This window comes from Hetaerina americana, unplaced genomic scaffold (assembly GCF_022747635.1).
Source record: "Hetaerina americana unplaced genomic scaffold, ioHetAmer1.1.p SCAF_16, whole genome shotgun sequence".
In the NCBI taxonomy this organism is placed as follows: Eukaryota; Metazoa; Arthropoda; class Insecta; order Odonata; family Calopterygidae; genus Hetaerina; species Hetaerina americana.
In genome coordinates this window covers 4,428,276-4,449,828 of record NW_027286719.1, presented here as the reverse complement: position 1 = coordinate 4,449,828, position 21,553 = coordinate 4,428,276, and positions in this window count along the sequence as shown.

Here is a 21,553-nt window from a genome sequence, read left to right as displayed (position 1 = left end):
AAATCCGTGGACGGGGCGCATGGTGTGCTGCGTACGGAGAAGTATTATTGAAGGGGTTCCATGCCTCCTTAGTGGGGATGGAGGTGAAGGAGAATGGAAGGGTGTGACTACAGTGGCCATGAGAATGTTGGTGTTTTGAGGGATCGGATGGAGCGTAAGCGGTTGAGGAAGTGGTGCGAATCTTTGGTAGAAGAGGGGAAGGAAGTGACTATGGGTTGAAGGTAGTGCTCTGGTTGTCACTATCTTGAAGGTAGTGATTCAACTGGCGCAGTGCCTCAGTAATGTAGTCTTTTTTGTTTAGCACGACAACGGATGACCCTTTGATTAATACGGAGATTCGTTCAATGTTTGAGTTGACGCTTGAAACAAGAAGATTTCCGGGATTTCTGTTTTTTTTGCGTTTTCAGTTGCAAATAGAACTGGGGTCTTGGGATTAGGTGGAGATAGAATGAATATACAAGGTGTGATCAAAAAAAGATAGGACTGATTTAATAACTTGTTTAGTTCGACGGATACAGCTTAGTCGAACTTGTCGCCCTCAAAGTGCATGCCTTGGCTGACAACACGCCTTTGTTTCTTTCCACACGTTTCTTTCAGCTCTCGAACCCTGCCTGGTAAGCCGCCTTAGGGATCCTCTTCAAGCCCGATGTACAATTAGTTTTAATGTCCGCAATGGAGGCGAATCGGCACCCTTTTAAGGTTGTTTTTAACTTTGGAAACAAAAGAAGCCTGATGGAGCCACGTCTGGAGGATAGGGTGGCTTCGGGATCACGGAAGTTCCGGTTCTGGCGAAAACCTCTGTCTCGATCAGCTCCGTGTGAGCCGGCGCGTTATCGTGGTGGATACGGAATGTATTGTATCTCCACATATCCGGCCCCTTTCGGCTCACTGTGACTCTCAGCTTCTTCATAACCTTTAATTAGAAATTTTTGTTGATGGTTTGACCTTGAGGAACGTATTCATAATGACTCAGCTCTTGCCAATCGAAGAAACACACCAGCATGACCTTCACATGGGACCGGGACGTGCAAGTATTTTTTGGTCGCGGAGAATTAGGACCTTTCCGCTGAGAAGATTGGGCCTTTGTCTCAACATCATAAACGTAAACCCAGGTTTCGTCACCAGTTACAATGGTTTTAAGAAACTCTGTGTGGGCATTGGTTCGATCCAGGAGCTCCTGACAAATGTCCACACATTTTTGTCTCTGTTCATCAGTCAGCAACCGCGGGACGAATTTTGATGCGATGCGCGTCATGCCCAAAATACCTCTCAAAATTGTCTGGCAGGATCCAAACTAATGTTCGCTTCCTCGGCTATCTCGCTAGCGCTTAAACGGCGATTTGCCCGCACCTAATCGTTTAGCAATTTGACATTGTTGGGGTCTGTCGAAGTGGAAGGCCGCCCCGTTCGCGAATCTTCATCTGTCGAGGTTCTTCCCGATTTAAAACGACTGTACCACTCAAAACTTCGACTCATAGCTGCATCAAAAAGGCTTGCTGAATCATTCCAAATGTCTCCGTAGCACTTTTGCCAAGTTTGGAACAATATTTCACGCACACACGCTGTTCCTCTAGCGTATTCATTGCTGTCTTTGCAGGCGGCGACGAACAGGTTAAGACACGTACTGCTGCTGCTGCGTAACGACTCGACGTAAACAAATGCAACACCACTCGTTTTGGTCGTCAGATGTGTCACTAGATGGCGCACTGCGTCTCGTTTCGACCTGTTGAACGGTTTGCCCATAATAAAATCAGTCCGGTCTTTTTTTATCACTCCTTGTATCTCTCCGTGAGAGGTCTTCTTTGGGTCCAGATTTGGGTATTCAAGAATATTTCCTTCTGGTGTGAAGTGCTAGAATCATGGGGCAGCAATTGGGGAGGCATAGGAGTGCTGATTCAACTGGCGCAGTGCCTCAGTAATGTAGTCTTTTTTGTTTAGCACGACAACGGATGACCCTTTGTTTGCCATCGAGATATTTTATCTCCGAGAATGAGAACATCATATTAAAATAACAATTAATATCAACGAGCAGGGTTAACAGTTTACTCTATCGCGGAAGTATTTTGGATCAAGACAGTCGAATGAGTATGGGCATAAGAAGAAGAATTGCGTTAGGCAGAGAAGCTTTCACAAGGAGGAGGGAGTTGATGGCAGGAATGTTGGGTTCAGAAATTTCGATACGATTGTTCCTTCCAAGTTAAATTTGCGTAAGCATTTTCGGAATCATACAACACCATTTAACGTCAGAGTTCTTCCTGAGGGCACTTAGATAACTGTCCTTTTTAATGCCATTTCAATTCCGATTGTAATTAAGTCAGTGCCTCCTATAACTGGGAATGAATTGCATTCGTTTTCTGTGTTTCTATGTATGTAAGCATAATTTTCTTCAGGGCAACACCCCTTGAAATATTTTTGAGTTAGATGCATTTCTGTCATCAATGAACACGTAAAAATCCAATCCGTAAAATGGTCCAAGGATAATCAACAGAATAATTGCTTTTCCCCCAATTTCTTTTTTCAAGCCAACCATTTATGGGGTGACATTGTTTTGATCAAATCTAGTAAATAATTCAAACCTAAAAGTATTCACTATAAATTAAAATGCACCATTTTAATCAGAGTGATGACAAGTTCAGCCTTAATTTTATGCTCTAATGTATAATAGAATTGTCTAAATAAACTCGGGAGTAAATCGTATTCTAAAGGAGGGGCCAAATTAAAATCCTTCTTCAAAATGGGAAAATACTCGATGGAGGCTAGCGCGCAATCATTGAATTCAAAACAAAAGTTTACCCCTTAAGAAATAAAAGCCTCTTTGTTTATCTTTAATTCATGAGGAATAATTTCCCGAATGCTGATTGTTCGGAACCCTCAGCAGATACTTGGACCCGCAACAGCTCGACTGAGATTATATCAGTTTTTCTGAAATGGATATTTTTTCCACTTCCGGGAAAAACATTGAAATGATGGTTTATATATAAATTAAGCATCCATCAAAGCCCACAGATAGCTTCAATGTTAAACCTATTAAAAATTTTAACTTTTAACCACATTTCCTTTCTTCTTGTTTTCAATGTTAGTACACAATGTTACTACATTCATTTGCTTTTCCGGACCCGGTGGAGGCGAGGCAACACCTTTGTCTACCAATCCAGAGGTTGCGGATTCGTGTCCCGCCTAGGTGGTCTTTCCTTCACCAAGGGCATGGATGTTTGAAATTGCCTTCATTGTAATGTATAAGGGCTAGGTGGAAGAAAGGACTATGACGTCTCAATCTCCCCCAAAATTAAGTCGTTAATTAAAAAAGTCAATGATTACACGTTTAAATCATCGCTTTCTACTTCTCAAATAAGCACTAATTTACCACGGAGGATCATTCTTCCAAATTATTAATATTCAATTTTTAATAACTGAGAGAGATATCCAATTGGAAAATATAAGAATGAAATTTTTAAGCAAATGCCGAAAATTCATTTCTTCAAGCTATTTGAAAAAGAAGCTCAAATATGTATACACAAACCTTGGATACACGCACATGCAATTAGAAAATACAATATGCCAAGAAATAAAAAAAAATAACGCAATGGCTGAATTATTTCGTTAGCGTTCTTCAACTCTCGTCAACCAGGAAGCATTCCCGAGTTTGAGTTGAGAAAATAAAAAATGTCAACTTATCTCTTTGGGGTTTTCGTTAAAGTGACAGTCAATGTATTAAGGTAGATAAGTGTTTATAGGTGTGCGTAGTTGGATCAACCAGTTTTCCATTTTCGGTTACACCTTCACATCTTAATTAATTAAAAAGAATTCGGCTTTGAATTGAAACTTTTAATTAAGTTCAAGAACTGCACATCGATGTATCGGATACACAAACGTGCAGGTGGAGCTACATTCCAGGACTTGGAAACAATTTCAATTCCCAGCGCTCTAATTTGAAATGTTTCCTTTTCACAGAAGAGTTCTCTCGTTTGAGTTTCATTCGATGAACAACCGCTCCCAAGGAAAAACTAGACTGATTGATTTAGCTTTACCTGAAAAAATTAAAAACAGGAAATATATCGTATGTCAAGTAAGCTATGTACTTTTTACTCATTCTAACCGATGGTAGAGTTCACCCAGTACTAAGCCCGACGGTGTGTGACATTCCTACATCAGGGTAGGGGGGGAAGTTCGTTTCCCTGGACCTGTATACTATATATATATATATATTACATATGTATACTATACATATGTATATAAACATATGTATTATATATATATATATATATATATATATATATATATATATGAATGTGAATGTGAATATGTATGCTATATATATACATATTCGTATTTATTTCTTTCGATTTATTATTGGCATTCTACCAGGTAAGGTAGGTATTTGTTGTGCACCAACTACTGAGCTACCAAACGGCAGTTAAAGTTTCCTTGACTCTCTTAGCAAAACACAGCCCAACATTCAGCACAAATTTGAGCCCATCTACAATTTTGAATATTTCCTTCCTCCTTCCATTTCGTCAAATACTCCTATCCTAATCCTCCCCCTTAATCGTTCAACTAACATTCTCCCTCTGTCACAACCTTCAAAATGCCATTGCCAATCAGAATGCTAATCATTGCCAATACTACAATCCATTTTTCCCGCCTCCTTTGGATTTCTTCCAGCAACTCCCTCTCCCCACTCACCATACTCACCACTACCCGTTTATTTTCCTTTTTGCCCACTTTATCTTTTCCATCCTTCTCCACGCCCACATTTCAAAAGCCACAAATCTACGCCTATCGTCGTACTTACAAGACCGCACCTTACACAACTACGCTCCATTTCGAGGTTTTGTCGAGCCTTTTTCCCCATTCTCTCTCAAAATCCGTCATCAACCTCCTCCTCCTTACGAAAGCTACACTGAGTAACGAATTTATTCTCCTTCTGCTTCTTTCATCATATTAATCCAAAAGGCTTCCGATATTGGCTAACTGTTCCACCTGCTCTAGTTTTTGCACTCATATTTTAACATATCACTTATGTTTCTAGGGGATCGGGATGATGCGTTGGCGAGCGCACTGGTTTTCCACCCAGAGGCCCCGGGTTTGAATCCTGGAGACGGAAGATCTTTTTCAGCGGTAACCCGATCCATACTTGAGGTGCAATGTAAAGAGCACTTTGGGTGGGTATGACGTCCGTCAAATGGGGCCTTAAGCTTTGGACCCTTTGGCGCTTCCACTGAGAGTAGGCCAATGCCGGGTGTCTCTCCACCCTTCCTCATTTCCCATCTATTCCTGATGGCGCAAATGGCCTCAGCTCTCGGTCACCCCCATTTACTGCTACTACTTGAGGAGCTCTGAGGTCGGTGTGTATTTTTCTCCGCGAACGAAGCCTCGATCACGGGATTATATACGATTGGAAATTGCACAACTCTGTCTCCGGTGGGAATGTCGGTTGTTTGGTTTTCCTTCGGAATTCGACCGCTTGCGAAAATAAATCCATCTGTATGTGATGCCACTAGTAATGCTGCATTTTGCCATGGTTGCATTTACCCATTCGCTCTTTTTTTCTACCGCCGCTTTGGTCAGATTGGTGGGAATTTTTCTTTTCAGTCGTTGCCCGACCATTCCTCACAATTGTGAAATCAATCTGACAGGTTGTCAATTCAGCGTAATAGCACATTTTAAATCCATTTCGACGAAAATGGAAGAAATCTGACTTCTTTAGAGGTCCATATTTTATTATTTGAGGATAAACTGAGCCTCACGGCCAAAGATGTAATTATGATTCAATTTAGCAGCGCCTGATTATTCTTTACCTTTAAATTGAAACGTGAAGAGCAATTAATATAATAAAAGGTTAAATGTCCCCAACGTATACTGATTCCGAATTCAGATGAGGATTGCGGTTGTGTTCTACAGAATGAGGGTTTCGGAACCCCCACGAATATAAAATACCTTTTGACTTCTGTGAAAGGTTTCCCAAAAAGAATAACCGTAGAAATTTATTTATACGGCCAGCTTTACCAGGCACTCTATGTGAGCACCAGTAGGGAGGAGAAAAACAAATGGCCGAAGGGAAGGGACAGGTATTTGCAAAATGGCTGTAGAGAAAAATATTATAATCTTATTATAATCATACCATTGCATAGCATGGGGTGGGGCCCGCATTGAGAGAGCGAAAGGACCTTTGCTCAATGTGGAAATGAGGGGCATCTTTGCAGGATTTCCTAAGATACTAGAAAATATTTTTCGATATTTAACGTTCCCAAAACTAGGAAGCCATACAAGCAGTATGAGGTGGACAGAAAATGGCTGGAGAAGACCCGCTATCTTCCGGAATAGAAACTGACGACGTTCCAGCATCACAAGCCCAGGAGCTGGAAATCCACGTTCCGTAAGTGGCGGCTGGCGAACAAAATGAAGACCCTTGGCGCGGGTATGAAGCAAAAGGGAAGAAAGGGCGTGACTGTGACGAAGATCGCGAAAAACCGGGAGACGGGCAAATAGGAACGTCTCTTGAATAGACTAGTGAAATAAGAAAAAATTGACACCTCGCCCTATTCGATGATAGCTGCGATATTAAAATTCGCGAAGCAAAAGGAACACCTGCCTCTTGTCCTCATAGGATTTCGACGATCCAATGGAGGTAATTTATGACAATGGGGTTATCAGGGCTGGGAACCGCCTGCCTACGTCCCTGTCCCATATTTGGTCTGGACTCTACACACCGGGGGTCAGGAGTCTTTGCCTGAGGCGGCAGCCGACGCTTTGAGTCAAAACGTTCAGGAAAGTTGTCGCCTACCCCACTCGGTAGTGCGCTTCAGTAACCCGATTTCTCATTGGACGACGTGATTACCGAAACAGCATCAGCGGACGCATATAGGTGATGACCTTTTCCGAAGGCAGGAAAATAAAAGAATGCCTGCCCACCACCCTCGCTCCATGTAATTGAGTAGCTTGGTTTCATTTCGAACGAAAGGCACCAAAGTAGGAAGAGGAGCTGCCCGATGCACTTATTCCGCTGCATATGGAAAGGACGTGCAGTACTAGGCAGGACGGTGACAGCTCCAGAGAGGCCGATGAGGACGGGGAGACGTAAAGGAAAGCGGCACCGGCTGAGAGAGGTTCCCGCAGACCGAGTGCTCCTCGCCCCCTGCGAGAGGGCCACAAGGACGGGCAGCCGAGTGAGTGTTACCCTAAGCAGTAAAACCCACTCAATATTCCTGGTTTTTACGTTTATTTAAGTGTGAAATGAGTTTCCAAAGGTAGATAGTACAATTCCACCAACTGTTCCCGGAGTAAGACTAATTGAAAAATATATCAGAGATCAGAACATTGGCGCGAAGGCGCATGGATTATCTAGGCAGCATGGCTTCTCGGTTTCCCTCTCGCCTAAGTTGTTCTCGCTTGACAGTAGTTTTTTCCCACATTCTAGTAGGAGTCTTCAGGTCAAAGTGAAGACGCCTGCTTCGACCTGAACCCGCCCGCCAGAATGAAGGAGAAACTCTGGTCAAGAGAGAACAACTTACGCGGAAGGGAACTCCTGAAGCCATGCAGCCAGGATCAGAACATTGCCGTACGCAAGGAGCAGGAAATGATGTGTCTCCTTTGGATTGTTAATACGTGAAACTTTTTCCTAAATACTGGTATTGGTCGTAACAGGGATTATAGTAAGAAATGGACTAAGTACATTCAAAGGAGGCAGAAATTATTCAGGTTGCATATTGGCACGCGAGATAGCGAAATTAGTGTAATGAACATGTTGCATGTATCACTCAGAGGATAAAATATAAAGAAAGTTAATTTTAGGAAAAACTTTGGATTCTATATTTTTTCTGTTTGAAGAAAAAGTGATTTTAGCGGGAAGCTAAATACGATATCACGGGTGAAAGAAACTGAGTGGGGATACGCTAGCTTCATCTACGACTGGGCTATGAACCGCCTTATTCGGAGCTCACAGGCGATCGACCAAGTCGGGAATTATGCTAAGCCTCTTTCTCCCTTCACCATAGGCGGGTCCCGCGGGGAGAGCATTTATCGATTGCATCTTCTTCTCGTATTTTTTCAAGCAGGACCTGAAAGAGGCGGAAGTAACCCCACCCCATTCTCCAGACACTGATCTCATGGGCGAAGCATATACGAAGAATGTTTGGACAAGCTAACAAAAAGTTAGGATTTATTAGAAGGGTATTGGGGAAATGTGACGAAAAGGTTAAAGAACAACATTATATTTCGCTCGTTAGGTCTCATTTATAGTATGCTGCGAATACATGGGATCATAATGAAGTTGGATTAATTGCCAAAATAGATCGCGTGCAGCGTAAAGGCTGCATGTGTAAAACGTTATGAAAAACTGAGTAGCGTATCTACATATTAGATAAACAAGGTTGGGAATACTCATGGAGTGAAGGTTAAATTACAGATCTTTAACATAAATTGGAAGGATGTGTATTTAGCGAAGACGTTGAACACGTATTATCACTCCCATCGTACTGTGGTAGGTGAGGACAATTAGAGAGATCAAGTATATAGTAAAACAAATAGATTCAAGATGTAGTTTTTCTCACGAACGATAAGGGATCAGAATAACGTTGTCCGATCGCGTTGGGGGAAAAGTATTTTGTGTCTGAAGTAGTCTGGCGTGCAATCACCCCCCGCCACGCACCCTAGCAGTGTCTTGCAGGGTACTACTATGTATGCCGTGTTCAAGCCTTTGAGATTTTAGGAACAATATACAGAGCTTATTACTTAACTCTCGATCCCTACTTGAGGTGCTTTGTGGAGGGCACTTTGAGTGAGTACGCCTTCCATCGGATGGGACGTTAAGCTACGGACCCCTTGGCGCCTTTCGTAAAGAGTAGGCTAATGCCGACGCCGGGTTTCTCTCCACCCTTCATCCTATCCTGTCAATCCCCTAATGGCGCAAATGACCTCAGCTGTCGGTCGCCTCCCTTAAATACTACTACGTATTACTTAAATGCTGCATGGAACTATTGGCGTGCATATTCAATAAATAATTTCAGTTGAGATCCATTGCCAAAGTTTGTGTTTCCCAAAGTTAACCAACTGGTACAGGGTCATAGATCATTTCAAGATCCACACTTTTTATATGAAATTTCTGTCCCTTTGTGTGCATCGTCTAACTAACGAAACCAAAAGTATGGCCCATGCAGGATATTCCCATGGTAAAACTCCACCTTATCCGCCGTTATCTTTCCATAGACCTTACTTATATTACAAAAAACCAACAATTTTTTAGAATGCTGCTAAATATTCCACTGATATTTGCAATTATATTAATCTCTCCGTAATTGTTTGGGTATTTCTTGCTTCCCTTTTTCTATGTAACGCATATTTAAGATTAACGGGTTCTTCGGCACTTCATCTCCTTCAAGAATCTGGCTGTATACTTGACTGGGAAACCTTATCAACTGCGGAGGTCCATAATTCTCTCATGACATCCCGCCCGCATCCATCCCTCGCTTTCCATAGTGAGTTTTACTTTTTCCTCTAAAATGTGCTCCATTCATCGAGTTCCGCCCTTATGCCAATTTTTCCCCTTTAATCTGTACTTCCAGCTAACAATTCCTTGAAGAACTGTTTCCATTGCGCCATATGCGACAGAAGCTGTGGGGCTGGTACAGAATCACTTTCATTTTTCTTATCATTATGACGAATACTACAGATCTTCTATATCCCAATCAGCGATCTATTTCCCATGCGTCCTTACATGTTTAATAAGTTTGTTGACCGTACTGCATCCCTTGTACATACCCATCAAAACCTTAGACTTTCATCGAGTTCCACCATTTCTAATAGTTTTTTCTTCTCTTCCACAACCTCCAGTGCCACAATGGGCATCCATTTCATCCATTATTTATTTCATCTATCCCTCCATAAAGCCGCTTCAGCTGCTACTACATTCGAATGCTTCAAGATACCATGCAATTCTTTCGTAACGGCATGGTGGAAGGGTTTGTGCGTTCTGAGATAAGCCAGGAAAAATATTAGTTGAACCACGAAATATTAAAGCCAAAGGGACTGAATGCAAAGAGGGCACATGTATAACGGCATTAGGCCATGCTTAGACATAAAATAGAATGTGACGTAGATGAGGATAGCTCATGTCCAAAAACGTAATATGTCGAGACAGAAAGGACCTTTAGGGAAATGCAATCAAATAAGCCCGTGTGGGTGTAAAACAGGCACGTGGAACTACTAATGGGTCGGTAAAAATGGGAAAGGATGCGTTTTTAGGACCTTATTCTTGGTATTAATGATTGAGGAATTTATTCGGAAGTTAATATTCGATCAGTGTTATTTCCCGTTCCAAGTATGTGAATGGTGGCAGTATGTGAGGACTGTAGCACAATTTGCTTGTTTTAATAGACGGGAAATGGGGTACTTCATCATAAACGCTAGGAGGAAGAGGGGGTAAATGATTATTTAGGAAATACTAAGATTGGAGCCAGGATATGCAGAGATACGCGTGATGCTATAGCAATAATTAGGTCGACATTAGAAAGGAAAAGCGATTAAAATCATAATTTTTTCTGTCTCGTAAATTTCAAGTAGTTCGACGGAGTAAATAGGTAAAATTATTGAGCCTACAAGAAGAAACGACTAAATTGGGAGATCGGCTACTAATCCATTATCAGCACTCTGTCTGCTCGGGTAGGTGCTGCGATTAATTACTCAAGATGAACCGTTTTGGGAAGAGGAGTAAGACAGAAATGTCCATTATTACCCGCGATTTTCAGCCAACACTTGAGCGAAATGGTATGGGGGGCATAGAGCTAATTGATTGTTAAAATATAAAATCTGCAACTATAATAGGCAAAACAGTCTCTCTTTTATGGGTGTGTTTTGGAAAAGGGATGCAGAATCTACTGGTCGGCCACGGTGCGTTAAAAACTGATAGAATTGGAGGGTCGTTAGGCAAGTGAGTTTAGGCTTGGAAATGGATTAAATGAATGGAGACAGAATTAATGCAGAATGGAAGAGCAGTTTATTTTAATGCGGGGTGTTAGATGATTTCTTTTTAGGCGAGGCTATGAAATGTTTGCTTTGTCTGCATCCGAAACGCACCTTAAACGGTGCGCTACGAAAAATGATGAACCAAAACTCTCGGGAATGTAGAGAAAGAATGCGGCTATCAGGAGAGTTTGGAAGAGAAACGGGATGTAAAAGATACCGGGAGGCAATGGGACATTTAAAGCGGTAATAAAAGGGATAGCAATAGGAAAGAAAGGATTTGGAACAAAATGATAATAATTTCAAGCGATAAGAAAAATTATGGGAAGTATGTAAGCCTAAGGAATAAGTTATTGTAGTATTTGTAATTTGGCTTGGCAATATTTAGGGTTATGTATAGTTTGGGCTTATAAGTACTGTACTGCCTACAGTGACTTGGTCCCTCATAACCTAACCGGAACCGGTAGACGACTGCTAAGAGTATTAATTTTCATAAATTAATCAGTATTGAATTGATACTATGAAACACTTTCATAATAGCCAAGAACAAACTATTTTTACGAATATGAGCAGTTCTCTTTCAATGAGCGATCCGGAGGCATTTGAAACTTGAAAATTCGTAGAGGCGTTTTAGGAAAAAATAGGGCTTATCCAACTATTGCAAGCCGCCCAAAAGGTAGGATTTCAAAGGTCCTCAAAATGGGCATCTTTATCGGCGATGTCCTCCTCGTTCGAAGGGAATCGTGCGTTCCAACGAGCCCTTATTTTCAGTTTGGAAATAAAAAAAGTCACTGAGGTCCACTTCTGGTGAGCACGGTGAATGTTGCGAAAAGCCGAACTTAAATTCTGTAATTGACACCACTGAATCTGCCCAAGTATGCACCCGTGAATTGGAAGAGAAATTTTTCTTTGCCAAATGAGGTCGTTTTTCTTCATTTCTTTAATCAACCGGTACAATGATAACACATAATATTCTCCATTTATCTTTTGACCTTTTTGCTAGTAGTCGATGTGCATCATTCAGCGTGAATCCCAAAAAAACTTGGCCATCACCTTTTCGACCTTTTCACCGTCTTCACCTCCTTTGAAGCCGGATCGCCTTCAGAAACCCAGTTTTGACTGTTACTTTTGAGTATAGTACAAGATGTATCCGCGTATCGTTCACGGCTATCGAAGTAGAAATTCGTCATGCTGAGAAAGGATAAGCGCCAAATAATTCTTCTGATCGAACACAGGATTGAATTTATTCTCCACTAAGAGCACACGTGGCAATCATCTTGCCGAGATTTTTTCACTCCCAATTTTTCATGAAAAATTGAAAACAATGTGAGCCTTCTGATATATCTGTCATTTAACTATTCGGTGAACTTGGATTCTTCAATAACTGAAAACAATATCGAGGATTTTGTCAATCATTTTGGAGGAAGTCACTTTCTCTGGACGTCCCGAACGATTTTCATCATTTGTGGATATATGGCCGCGGTTGAAGCCATGTAGCGAATTGTAAACAGTCCCGAAAACAGGAGATTTCCGTGAACTTAATCCATCTCGGCTTTGATCTCTTACGGTGTTAAACATTTTAAAGAAAGATATTTAATCACCGCAGGAAATTCATTTATATTCCTATTTTTAATGAGCAGAAATTCGCTGCTTCAATTAACTATGAAAATGAAACCAAATGATGAATAAAGCTGAAATGTTAACAGCGGTCAAGTGATAGACGAAGCTTAGTGAAAGCAAAACTTTTCCAATGTTACGAGCACCATCTTTTGTTTTTCAAAGGAATTATTGATTAGCCCCGTAAATTAACCTTAATATTACGATAGGAATGTACATTCATCTTTCGAAAATGGCTCTAGTGGCTGGGAGGGGAGAAAGAAATTTCGTCACGTTAGTAAAGAAATCGCACGCGGCAAAATTATACTTGATGCAAAATATTTTCGTCGGTTATACGTCAATAAATTGTATACTTGCGAAATTTGTTGACATCCTCACTAGCCGATAACTGAAGTCGGAAAAAATGGAAAACTGACTCTTCCTGGAAATGTTATGTGCTGGAAAACGTTTCACATATTTTCAAAATGTAGCGTCACTCATGTTTTAACATTCGTTTGCGAGTTTCGGTAATGCATTTAAGTAAACACGTTTTTCAATTTAAAGTGTGATGGATAGTTAATATGAATAGGGACTTAGAATATTAGGACAGTGTAGAGTAGAAGAAAAATAGAGAATATGAAACGGGAGAGGAAAGGAGAAATATAAACACCTGCTTTTTAGGGCTCTGTGTGGTGAGATGGAAAGATAGCGGAGATTGTTGGAGTGATGGACATAGAGTAATATACAGCGGAAGGGACGAGAGCCAACAATAGGTGGAAATAACATTGAATAAAATGGTAGGGGAAGAGTAGCAAACATAGAAGAAGCGACTAATGGAATATTAATGGTAGAAGTAAAAGCCGAACAGAAGAAATCGGTCATTGTTCAGATATACATGCCACCAAGCAATCATAGGAAGGAAGAAGTCGATAGGGTATGCGATCAGCTAGAGGGCATAACCGCGGATGTTCCTAGAGGGGAACATTTGATAGTGATGGGGGATTGGAATGCAATGGTAGTCAATGGAAAAGTGAGGTTCAGGACAACGTTTTAGGAACAAGGAATGACTGTGGGGAGAAAGTAATAGTGTTCCACATGATATAAGGGTTAATCATCACCAAAACTTGGTTTAGACATCACAAAAGATGTATGAATGCACATGGAAAAGCCGGGGATCCAGGAAGATATCAGCTAGATTATATTTTGACTAGGCATTTATTTAGGGACAGGGTGATCATTTCACGCATTTTTCCGGGAGCGGATGCGGACTCCGATCACAATTTAGTGATTTTGAAGTGTAGCGTCCGATTCAAAAAGATAAGGCAGGGAAGACAGCATTGGAAATATTAGCAGGAATTGATTGGAAGAATTAACAGGAATGGCAAGAAAGGAATATCAGCAGCCTATAACAATACTAGAGGATCTGTTGATATGAAAAGGACCAGGAAACCATGGATTACGGATGATATGACTAGATAGATAGACGAAAGAAGGAAATGGAAGAATATAAACTGAGAGTTAGGCAAGACGAAGTATAAAGAGTTAAATAATAAACTGAGGCGGGTTACAAATTGTAAATCAAATGCAAGGGTTAAACTGGTGCGCCGTACAGGGAGGTAAAAACCCTGTCGGAATTTAAGGAGGAAAAACCGTTGCAAATAATCAAAGATAAGTCGCAAAATATATTAGTTGAACCACAAAAGATCGAAAACAGGTAGAAGGAATATATAAAGGAACTGTATGATCAAGAAATTAGACCAGCGAGAATAAAAATAGAGTATGAACATATATGACGTGTATCAGGATAGCTAAGATTCAGGCTTGCTCGATGGCTAGATCAATGAGGGAAATAAAATTAAATAAGTCCGCCGCAAAAACATTTACGCGGAAATACTTAAGGGCTTAGGAAAATGTGGGAGGAAGAGTCTTTCTGGACTAATCCGTAGCATTTAAAAGGAAGGAATCTGACCGGAAGGCTCTATCAGATCAGTGCTAGTTGTTATTCCGAAAAAGGTAAAGGCTACATCATTTGGGGGCTATAGGACGATAAGTTTGATTTCCCACTCGGCTAAGGTTGTTCTCAGGATCATCAAAGAAAGAATAGAGTGCCGGGCAAATGGTTACTTAGGGGCTGATCAGTTTTGGTTCAGAGAGGGGAGAGGCACGCGCGATGCCACTGCAGTAATGGGTTTACTAATCGAGAGGAACTAAGAATATTATCAGGAAGTATTTGCCTTTTTCGTAGATTTCGAAAAGGCGTTTGATGGAGTGAATTGGGAAAAACTAATGAATATTGCAGAAAATAGGAGTAGAGAGGAGGGATATGAGACTTGTCCTAAACATGTATATAAGTGTGTCTCAGAAATCTCAGGTACAAGGGGCGGATGGGAAGTCCGGATGGGCAGTGTTAGGAAGAGGAGTGAGGCAGGGTTGTATTGCATTATTGCCTGTGCTGTGCAACGTATGCATGTATGTGGAGGAAATGATTAAAGAGGCATGGGAAGAACTCGAGATAGAATTGAAAGACGGAGGGGAATTCATATAAAAACTAGAGTTTTCGGATGACCAAGCTTTAGTTCTTCAGTCAGCCAAGGGGTTGCAAACTCTGCGTAGAGCATTGGAAGGTCACTGCGATAGGTATGTGATGAGGATAAATGTAGATAAAACAGAGGTTATGCAGTTTTATAGAAAGAGGTTAGCTAAGATATATTTGAAAATAGGAGAGGATAAACTAGATCAGGTGTAAAATGTAACCTATCTTGGAAGTGTTTTGAACCGAAATGGTCAAAATAGTAGGGACGTTAGGAGAAGAATTGGACTAGAGAAAGAGGATTTCACGAGGAGGAGGGAGTTGATGAAAAGTACTTTCAGTAGGGTGTTAAGATATAGCTCTTCGACACCTTGATATGAAGCGTGGTCTTGTATGGCGCGGCAACATGGTCATTGAAGCAAGATGATAGGCAGGGATTGGAGGCTTTGTAAATACGTAAGTAAGTAAACGTAGGTGTGGAGAAGGATGAAGAAGGTGAACTTGGTACAAAGGAAAGTAGACCAGGAAGTTCTAGGCATGACGGGGAGAAGGGAGGAATGTTTGGTGAAATCAAAAAGATGCAGGAAAGTTGGATTCAAAGAATATTGATTGGCAATGATAGATATTAAATACTGATAGAGGGGAGAATGTTAGGCAACCGAGGAAGGGGCAGGAGTAGGACGGGTGTGTTGGACGGAACGAATGGGTAAGGAATTGATGAAGAGTTTATTGTAAGGTTGGCTGTCGGGTTATGTTTTGTTAAATGAGACAAGGGTATTTTCACTGTACCGTATGGTAGCTTTGGTAAAATCAAAATCCTACCTTGACCTGTACATTACCGATAGTAATAATATGTCGGATAGGACAGATTAGCAATTGAAAACATGGATTCAAAATTTTTTTGCGTGAGGCTAGCACTCCATAAATAAACTCGGTCCGAAAGTTTTGCGCGCAATATTCTCACGATTTATTCGTTTGGAAAGAGCATAAATATGCATAAAATCTTATTTTTACATATTTTCGATATACTTTTAGAGAAAGAGTGAAATAGGTTTTGCAGAGAAACCCCTTGAAATTCCCACCCGTAGCTTAATTCTCCGCTGCCGCCTGATATTGATTGCTAGAGAACCGTGGATATGAGATTCGAGGGCTACTCGTTTGCTCATTCATGTGGGCGTGGTAAATAGGCGGTCCGCCCGGAGGCACGGCGTCTGACGCACCACATGAATTTCCTAGAGCCGGCTTAAGGTTTGGGGGTCTTGTGATGCCGCGATTTTATATGCTTACCCATTCCTTTTATCTCTTCGGTATCATCCCTAATTTTTTTTCTCTGCCTGTATATTCAGTGGCCAGTTGAAAACGGAAGTTATTTTAAGGGCCGGCTAAATTGTTAAACGAAAAAATTTCACCAGAACAAAGATATTCCATGTTTTTTAGATTTGACCATTCGGGGTGGACTAATTCACTTCCCACTGGATTTTCTGTGCTCAGACTGGTACCTTTAATTTTTAGGTTGATTTAATTTCATGATATCCCACGATATGCACAGTTACACCCCGTAGAAAACATCCAACGGAGTTCATGCTAGGATTTGATCCCGCATTCGTCTAAGTGCAGGGAAAGTGTGCTTTCAGTAGTCTCGTGCCATATTGACGTCATATCTGCAGTCCTTCATCCTCAAGACTTGAAAACTGTGACAAATTGGTGTTCTTAAAATCGTCCGCAATGCTGTCCAGAAAAACCTGCTGCAACTTCGATGTCTTCATTTTATCATTAGACAGAGAGGGGTGTTGTATTTTTTGAATAATAAAAGAAATCTCTGTTAGAATTTCATCTTTTTTCCAATTATACTCAACTTAATCTTATTCTTCAATGACATAGTTTTCTCAGAAACTAGTTAATGGCCAGCTGAAGAAACCATTGCCTCTAGTAGAGAATTGATGTAATAACGATGAATTATGGTCATATATCCATTAAACAGCGTCAATTATTCAAAAAATAACTGTCAAAAAGCTATCGCTTCCTCTCTTACATACATATTTCCCTGTGGAGATCAATCAATAACATAGAAGCACTTTCCCAAAAGTGGTGGGACTTATTTTTCCCCGGATGGACGGACGGACAGCTGGCGGTTTCCCTGACTGAATTCGAGGCCGGTAAGTCTCAGGAAAGGTTGGAGACCGGTGGTAGTTGGGTCCCAGAGTGCGGATAGTTCGTTTGCGAAACCTCTATAACGTGACCCCGTTATGCTCCGTCATGAGTCGGTTACTGGAACTACGTTATCAAATTTTTCGTGAAACTGGGCAAAACTGGGAAAGAGACTCATGGCATGCTCAGTGCAGCTTATAGTGAAAACACCATGGGTAGATCGGGTGTTTTTGAGTAGCACAAGTTGCTTCGAGAGGGTACAAAAATGTTGAAGACGCCGAACGTTCAGGACACCCTTCGACCTCAAAAAGTGACGAAAATCTTGCAAAAGTGAAGGCTTTGTTGAACAGGGATTACAGATTAAGTGTTCGAATGGTTTATGAGGAACTAGCCATCCCTATGTGCGAAGCTGGTGCCGCGAGTGCTCTCGGACGAACGAAGGAAACTCGCACGCGGATCTACCAAGAGCTTCTCGACCCTGACTCAGCCGCCCTGCATCCATGACGTTGCCCCCCAGACTTCTTCCGCTTTTCCCGTCACAAATCCGTGGTGAATGGACGTCACAACGGCTCGGTGGAAGCGTTGCAACAGGTCGTGCCGAAGGAGCTTAGCAGCATTCCGAACGCCGTCTTCTAGAAGGCGTGGAGAACTCGCTGGAAGCGGTGTGTGGATGCTCTAGGGTGCCAATTCGAAGATATTTGAGTACATTTTTGGCAATACATTTTTTCCAATTCACTCATTCCCGCTACTTTTGGGACAGACCTCGTATTAATTCTTTCTCCACTTACTCTCCTACCATCCATCAACTCTGAGTGTGCATGTTTCAATAGCTTTTCCATATTTCTTGCAATACGGAATGTGTTCGCCATTATATATGCATATGTAAAAAACATAAACACAGTCATCAACCAGACGGTCGGTTTAGTGGGTTGATGGTAGAGTTCACCCAATAATATATATATATATATATATATATATATATATATATATGTATTCCATTGCATGGAAATAAATATGAGGAAAGGGGATAGGAACACATAAAAAGGACGAACAGGTGGGGAAGGCAGAATCGAGCAGATCACAAGCGCAAAAATATTTTCTTGACCGGGACTTGACCACCGGGCATTTCCACTTGCCGGGCGGATGTTCTGAGAGGCGCACGTCTTGGAATCCTTCCCCCGGCCACACATCCGTGTGGAGAACCACCTCCAGGCTATAGACATGAAGTTTTTTGTACAGAGCATTAAGTATCACGGTCTGCACTTACCAGTTCCTTGAACGCCGGCGCCGCCGCAATGGTCCTCGGCACCCATTCCTCCATGGTGTGCGTATCCTTCGTGCCCGAAATGCTGGGCTCCCGAGGGCGGCAAGTGGTGCAGGGCGGGTGTCTGCGACTCCGATTGATAGCGGACCTTGCGGTGGAAATGTGCAGAATGGCCGGCGGGGGGCAGTGGGGGTCCGACGGCGCACGTGCCCGGGATGGGGGGGAGTGGCTCCGGGGGACCCGACCCAACGCCGCCTTGCTTCCTCCAGCGGGCCCGCCGATTGCTGAACCACACCTGAAGCAGCGGAAAGACGTGGAAACATGTTGATGGAAGACACCGAGGTCCGGCTTCTTCGCTCTTGAATTATTTCTAGTCTTTTTCCTCCAATCAACCAACTTCTTTGACTCATTAAATATTCAGCGCTAAATTTCTTCTATTATTATGAATTATAATATTGTTTATCCTCCTGTATCGGATTCTTCATCATGACTCTTTAGCTTGAATGTTCCTCCGACAGGATAGTTTGAATATTTTTTGGATAATTTAAGAAATCAGTAAACAAATGAACTTTTTTTAAAACGCTATTTATTGCGTTCACCCCTATGAAGGTTTTGCTGCATATAATGCATTATGTAGAGAACTAAAATTTTTTAAAGTACCGCTAATATGTATAAAAAATCAGGCACCTATGATGGATAATACTTTCTATTCAGGAATTGATTTTTTTATTCTCTCAGATCTTATATTTAAGTCATTTAAAGAGAGTTACTGGCATCTCAAGATGGGAGAGTGGTGAGGTGAATTTTGCTCAGAGCACCGACCCCTCCCTCTTGTGTCCGCGGAGAGAGCTTACTCTCTTTAAGCTGAGATTCCCGGCACAAATCTTGTAGAATTTCAATTTTGAACGCGGGAGAAATTTCCAGCCCCTTGAGTGAAATAATGAATTTTTACAAGGGTAGAATTTGTGATGTAAGAAAATTATTCATGATAAATAGAAAATTAATCAAAAGTGTGTACAGTTTTTGATCTGATTTCCGCGCATAACCTATTGCATGGTGAAAATTCCACTCAATGGATTTTGGAGCTGAATATCGTGAATAATGACTGCATGAGTAGTTATCCTAACATTATGAAATTTTATCCAGGCTAAATGGCACTCCACTGGATTAAAAAAATTAATTCTTTGATATTAAGCGTGATTTTCTACTGCGTCTAAAAATACTACACCGCATGCCTATCTGTTAGAACAATCTTTATTGATTTCTCGACTGATTGTGTGTGTGTGAGTGCTTTGGTGTGTTTATTATATTCCCCGGCGGAACCCGGGAGGGTATTTATTTCAATCAACTGATTTATGATCGACTATACACACTTGTGCTTAGGAGCTTCAGCAAAAGCTAAACTTCTGAAAATGTATTACAAATTACGGTGGCAACATCAAATGCGTCTTAAAAAGGGCAGGAATTCATAAATTTTTGAAAATAGTACATTATATTTTATTATCAGGAAAAGTAACCTCATGGACGCTTTTATTTAAAATGTGATATTTAAACCCCTTAAAAACCCCGCAAAAACCGAAACTTGCTGATCGGGATCCCCGGGTGAAACGGATCTAATTCGAGCATCTGAGATGTTTGGCCAGTATTCGGTAAATATTCTTGTGACCAGCATCATTAAATACAAATTTTATCCAAAATTATTCCCGCTGTAATTTCCAGATTATATATTTTTCCAAAGGGACTATAAGTGCAAAAAGAGATGGGTCGAATGCCACAGTTAATCCTTGACAACGGATAGAATTAAAAACCATGGTGGCACTCTACCGATGCCACAATGGTCTCAATACAACGTGGCAATTAAATTTCATATACAAAACTACCTGTAGGCCCCGAAATTGTGACGTAGTAGGTAAAAGTAAAAAAATATTTTTTATGTAAATTACAGATTCAGATGTGCCACGGTGGATGTTGTGTTCCATAAAAATTAAATTTAGACAAAAACTCTTTTCCGCTTAATAAAAATCTTTTTCGATTAGCTTCGATGTACTAAATGATTTTCAGTTAAGGCTCCTGCTGTATAGAGTCCAATATAAAATTATATATATATATATATATATATATATATATATATATATATACATATATATAAATTAATTAACCCGACGGTCGGTTTGGTAGGTGATGGTAGAGTTCACCCAGTACTAAGCCCGACGGCGTGTGAAATTCACACATCAGGGTAGGGGGCCAGTCCCTTTCCCTGTGCCAGTTATGGTTTCCTAGGAAGACCTGGTACCCGAAGAATCACATAGCTTGCAGGTGTCCAGAATGCCTCCCACCCTCTGATCCTCCACTAAAACTCAGAACATTAGAGCAATCCTTCATCTGGCTCTTGGAGTCCTGGAATTGGCCAGGAATCAATATTAGGCATTAATTAGCCTGCTCCAAACATATTTCCCCCCTCCACCCCCATCACCTTCTACATTATCCCCACCCTTCAAACGCTGCCCATCCAAACCCTTCCCTTCCGAATTCACTCCCCACCTTCCCCTTCCATCCATCGCTCCAGCCCTCGTATTCCCTTCAGTTCTGCCCCTCTCTTCCTTGATAAAGGTGGCCACGACCACCGAAAATTCGAAAAATAGTGAGTCTCTTTTTTGTGTGTTCCTGTGTTTTTGTCTGTGTCCACTAGTGTTAAGTGTTATACGTTATTTTTCACGTCCGTGAGACTTTCAAAAAGTGTTCTATATATATAACACTTTTTTAAAGTCTCACACATACACACACACACACACACACATATATATATATATATATATATATATATATATATATATATATATATATATATTCATATATATATATATATGAATATATATGAATATATATATATATATATATATATATATATATATATATATATATATATATATTCATATATATGTATATATATTCATATATATATATATTCATATATATATATATGAATATATATATATATATGAATATATATATATATATATATATATATATATATATATATATATATATATATATATATA